Raw genomic sequence first — 5,386 nt, 5'->3', positions numbered from 1 at the left:
TTAGAATCACCTGGGGAACTCTGAGACCTTCCCGTGCCCAGGCTCCTCCCTAGACCTACTGAATCAAAATCTCTGGGGCTGGGACCCAGACACCAATGTTTTTCTTCAAAGCTCTTTAGGTAATTCAAACGAGCAGCAAAGCTTGAGAACCAGCCCAATAATGGGAACAAACTTATTTCACACAGATAAAGTGGGGCAATTCATATGTTAAAAGAACGTGAATATATGTATATATTTCTTTTTTTCACTTTATTCTGTTTGTATTTCAAATAGGCTTTTTTTTTTCCTTCTGCAAAAAGCATTATTGTTTCCATTTGGTCCAAGGCTTGGGAGAGGGCTCCAGGGCGGTTACAAAGCTGCCTAGTGGCTGCAGAGCGGGGCTTCAGGCAGAAGCTCTGACGCCAGAGGGTCTCCTCAGACGCGGCTGGACTTCAGAGACTCCTGTTTGGCTCGAGGGTGAGCCTTTCAAAGAGATACTCGCCCAGCACAGCCTGCGGACCAGCCAGCCTGCGGAGGTTGGTCAGGTGGTCTCCCATCTTCTGGATGAGTTTTACCTGCTCCTCCAGGAAGCGGCTCTCCAGGAAATCACAGAACTGGGAGTCTGCACGGGCAGGACCCAGGGCGCGCAGATCCGTTAGTGCCTGGTTCAGATTCTTCTCCCTAAGAATGGCGGCTTCCACAGCATCCTGGGTTTTACCCCACTCATCCTGAGAAGGCTTCTGCGCATCCTGGAAGAGGGCGCGGCCGCAGCACTGGTTTTGCATTTTCAAGAGGCGCTGGGCGCCCTCACACTTCTCCTCAGCCAGTTGGCGAAAAATGTGGCCCATACTGTCCAGAGTCCCATTGTTGCTGTCGAAATAGATGCTCAGAGAGAGGTAAGTGTCCACAGATGCATGTTGAACAGGCGGTGGACGGCGGCCTCCACCTCGGTGGAATAATTCTGACGAACCTGTGAACTCGTGGTTGATCAGTGATAAGGAGCTAAGCTCAAAAACTGGTGTTGGCCTGTCCTGGAGGCTGAGGATAGCTGAGTGTCTGATTCCAAAGGTTGCGAAAGGAAGAAAGGTTGGAAGGTGGTCGGGGGCTGGAGCAAGGAGCGTCCCTGGGTCTGTTCATTCCAAACACTGTTGAAGCAAAAGACAGATCTGCAGGACTGCCGAACGCACTGCCTCAAATAGGCTTTGATATAAATGAACAAGAAGTCCAAGCAAGGACAAAACTTACCCTTCCTCCCACCAAAATAGCTGGTGATACTAGAATCTAGATCTGGGAAGGGATTCTTCCATTGCTTTCTTAACATTCCAAGCCACTAGAGCAGTGGTTCTCAAAGTATGGTCACCTTGTAACCAAGCAGTACCCTATGGGGCCTTCCTAGGACAGACCCATCCCCCATATCCTCTATTGTAGTTTCTCTCTGAAGTACTCAGATAATAGTATCTCAGGCATATTTCTTGAGTTTTCAGATGCTAAAAACCACCACCCAATGGAAGAAATGAACTCCTTGATGATCATGAGCACGTAGCCCTCAGACCTCCTGGCACCTAAGGATGGATAATGTTACCTGCCTTGTGGCCTCAACATCAGCCAATCAGAGGATTGTGCACGAGCTGATCACATGCCCTGGGATGTCCCTCCCTCACCTGGCCTTTAAAAATGCTTTGCTGAAATCCTTTGGAGATTTCAGGGGTTTTGGAACACGGACCACCCCTCTCCTTGCTCGATCCTGCAATAAACCTTTCTCTTCTCCAGACTCCAACCTTTAGGTTTGTTTGGCCTCACTGTGCTTCAGACACATGAACCTGCATTCAGTAACAACTTGACCAGCTTTACCAGCGTCCCCTGATAATGTGTCAGATATTCAAGTTTTAGGGCCCTATCCCAGCCCTATGGAATCAGCAACTCTAGTGGGGCTCAGTGATCTCTGTTATAACAGGCCCTCCATATGATTTTTATTCACCTTAAAGTTTGAAAATATCTGCATTGTCAGCTGGCCAAAGTGTCCACCAGCAGGTGAAGGGGAGTGATGCCTGGAAAAGATAGGGAGTAGCCAAGGCAAGTACAGCAGCATTTGCCGTGGTAGTAATGGAGAATGCCTTTTCTCCACTGGTTGGCACAGACTAGTATCTGGGAGCAGTGGCAGGGTTATTTAGGATGCTTTACAATTCAATGTAGTGACCGCTGTCCTGGTTTGCCAGGGACTTCCCCTGTGTGAACACTTAAAACCTCATCCTGGCAAACCCCTTAGCCCTGGATTTGAAAAACTTAGGGAATAACATGAAATTTAGGGGAAACATGATCTAGGATTTGGGCGAGTCACAAGTGCTAATTACAGCTAAGCAAGTATGGTCAGCATCTAGCCTTCTTTACCCCTTTGTGGGAAGGTAAATCTGATTGGGTGAAAGGACTTATTGTTAAGAAATCTTTGTAGAAACATCCCCTTCTGCTTAGTCTGCTGGTTCTCAGTTCTGGCTAGACACTGGCATCGTCTGAGGAGATTTAAAGTTATTTTATTGGTCTAGGATGACCAACAGTCAGTGTGAGGGTTTTTAAAAAGTGCTTCAGATGATTCTAATATGCAGCCAAATTTAGGTGCCACTGCTTAAGCTTTTGAACCACTGCTACATATTTTCACCTCATCTTCCTATGAGAATATCCAACTGTAGTTGAGGTTTGTTTGTTTTTCTTTTTCTTTTTTTAACTCTCTTATTATAAGATTTACTGTCTTAAATAAGATTGAATGTACAGAAAATCCTGCTAGTCCATCTGGTACAGCTAGATACTTAGAATAATATCGTTAAGATATATACCATTTAAGTACTGTGACTGGCCTTTTTAAAATTAACATATGCATTGAATTAGTACAATCTCTTTTGAAGTTGTCATGTTGGGGAGCTATACCTGTAATCTGCTGCCATTGCTAAATATCTGGACAACTCTTATTAGGAATTGTTTTTAAAAATCTTTAGGGATTAAAACCAAGAGTGCTGTATTATTTGTACTGGGACCACAAAAACCTCACAAAGTTTCCCCACTGTACCTTCTACCCCCATCTCTAACCCTTGGCAACTTCTAATCTGTTCTCTATCTCCACAGTTTTGTTATTTTAAGAATAATACGTAAACATAATCATGAATTACTTAATCTTCGGAGATTGGCTTTTAAAAATTTTTTCTTCAGCATCATTCCCTTGAAGTTCATTTTAATTTTTGCATATATTAATAATTTGTTCCTTTTCGTTGCTCCGTAGTATTCTATCATAAGATTTTATCACAATTTGTTTCAACATTCATCCATTGAAAGACATTTGGGTAGTTGCCAGTTATTGGCTATGATAAATAAAACTGCTATGAACATTTATGTGTAAGTTTCTGTGGGAACTTAATTAAGTTTTTGTTTCTTTTGGATAAATGCTCAAGAGTACAAGTACTGCGTTGTAGGGTGAATCTACTTTTAGGATTAAAAGAGACTGTCAAGCTGTTTCTCAGAGTGGCTAAACCATTTTATTTTCCCACCAGTGACGTGATATAACTTTTCTACGTACTCGCCAGCATTTGATGTTGTCACTATAATTTTAGTTATTCTCTGATATCTCATTATGGTCTTAATTTGCATTTCCCTAATGCTAATGATGTTGAGCATCTTTTCATGTGCTTCTTTGCCATGTGTATATTCTCTTCCATGAAATGTCTGTTCCTGTCCTGTGCCTATTTTCTAGTTGGATTTTTTTAAGTTGTTTGGAGAGTTCTTTGTATATTATAGATACAAGTCATCTGTCTCATATGGGATTTTCAAATATGTTTTCCCACTGTGTAATCTGAGTTTTCATCCACTTAAAAGGATCTTCTATGAAGCATTTTTAACTCATTTTGATGAGATACAATTTATCAGTTTTTGCTTTTATTGATCATACTTTCGGTGTCAAGTCTAAGAATTATTCACCTAGTTCTAGATGCCAAAGATTTTCTATTTTTTTTCCTAAAAATGTCCTGCTTTTACATTTAAGATTATGATCCACTTTGATTTAATTTTTGTGTAAGGTGTGGAGGTTTAGGTTAAGGTTCATTTTTTGTTTGTTTTTGTCAAGGGATGTCCAACTGTTTCAGTACCATTTTTTGAAATGTCTATTCTTCCTTGATAGCTTTTGCACTGCTGTCAAAAACAGGTTAAATGTATTTATGTCAGTCTATTTCTGGGTTCTCTATTCCATTCCATTGATCTATGTATCTACCCTCCAAAATTACTGCAAAGTCTTGAAATTGGGTGGATTAATTCCTCCCATTTTAATCTTCCTTTACAAATTGTTTTAGCTATTCTTCAGCCTCTTCTTACCATACAAATCTTAGAAAAAGCTTGTCTATATCCGCAAAAACCTTGAGGGCATTTTAAGAGTAATTGTGTTAAGCCTCTTAACTTGGGGAGAATTGACATCTTTATTATGTTGTGTTTCCTAATCCATGAACAAGGTATGTCTCCCTATTTGTTTGGGACTTTAAAATTTTTCTTCATCAGCATTTTGTAATTTTCAGTATAGAGGTCCTATAAATGTCCTATTGGGCTTGTATTTAAGTATTTATTTAGGTCAGTTGTAAATGGCATCACATATTTTAATTTAAGCTTCTACACATTTGTTATTAATATATAATGTGATAAAATTGTGTTGATCTTGTACTCTAAAACATTTACAAACTAATATTATTTCTCAAGCTTTTTGTGGATTCCTTGGTATTTTCTCCATTTAGATTATCATGTCCTCTTCAGACACAGACAGTTTTACTTTTCCTTAGGCAATATAATAGGATATATTACTCTTCAACATTCAGTAGGATATATTCCTTCCTATTCAACATAGTAGGAATAGTCCTTTTATCTTTTAAATGAACTTTTTAAAAATTTAACTTTTAAATGTATGTATTTATTTATTTTTGCTTTATTTTCTTACTAGAACCTCCAGTAATACATTTAATAAAAGTGGTGAGAGCGGATATCTGTGCCTTGTTTCTGATCTTACAGAGAAAGCATTCAGTCTTTCACGGTTAAATATAATCTCGGTATAGGTTGTTTGTAGATCATCTTTATGAGTTTCAGTATGTTCCTTTTCTATTCCTAGTTTGCTTGGAGTTCTTTTTTCTTCTTTTTTTAAAATCATGAATGGGATTGGATTTTGTCAAGTGCTTTCTCTGCCTTATTGGATAGGATCACATGACTTTTCCCTTTAATCTATTGGATATGGTGGATAACATTGTTTGATTTTAAAATATTTAACCAACTTTGCATAACTAGAATAAATGCCACTTGGTCATGGTATATTATTCTTTTTATATATTTCTGGATTTAATTTGCTAATATTTGGCAGAGGATTTTTACAGCCAATTTCATAAAAAATATT

At 39.3% G+C, this 5,386-nt stretch overlaps 1 pseudogene across 1 annotated transcript; it reads right to left on the bottom strand.

The window, feature by feature from the left end:
* Positions 1 to 265: 265 nt before the first annotated feature.
* On the bottom strand, positions 266 to 5,070 carry LOC308610234 (ferritin light chain-like; annotated as a pseudogene). Its single transcript has 2 exons — positions 5,032 to 5,070; positions 266 to 949 (listed from the first exon to the last, which is right to left on the bottom strand). The product of its transcript is annotated as a ferritin light chain-like (transcript).
* Between the last annotated feature and the right edge of the window lie 316 nt (positions 5,071 to 5,386).

This window comes from Mesoplodon bidens (assembly GCF_964165515.1).
Source record: "Mesoplodon bidens genome assembly, contig: HAP1_SCAFFOLD_301, whole genome shotgun sequence".
Classification (NCBI taxonomy): domain Eukaryota; kingdom Metazoa; phylum Chordata; class Mammalia; order Artiodactyla; family Ziphiidae; genus Mesoplodon; species Mesoplodon bidens.
The sequence above is the reverse complement of the archived record's forward strand: the minus strand, read 5'-3'. Positions and strand labels throughout refer to the sequence as shown.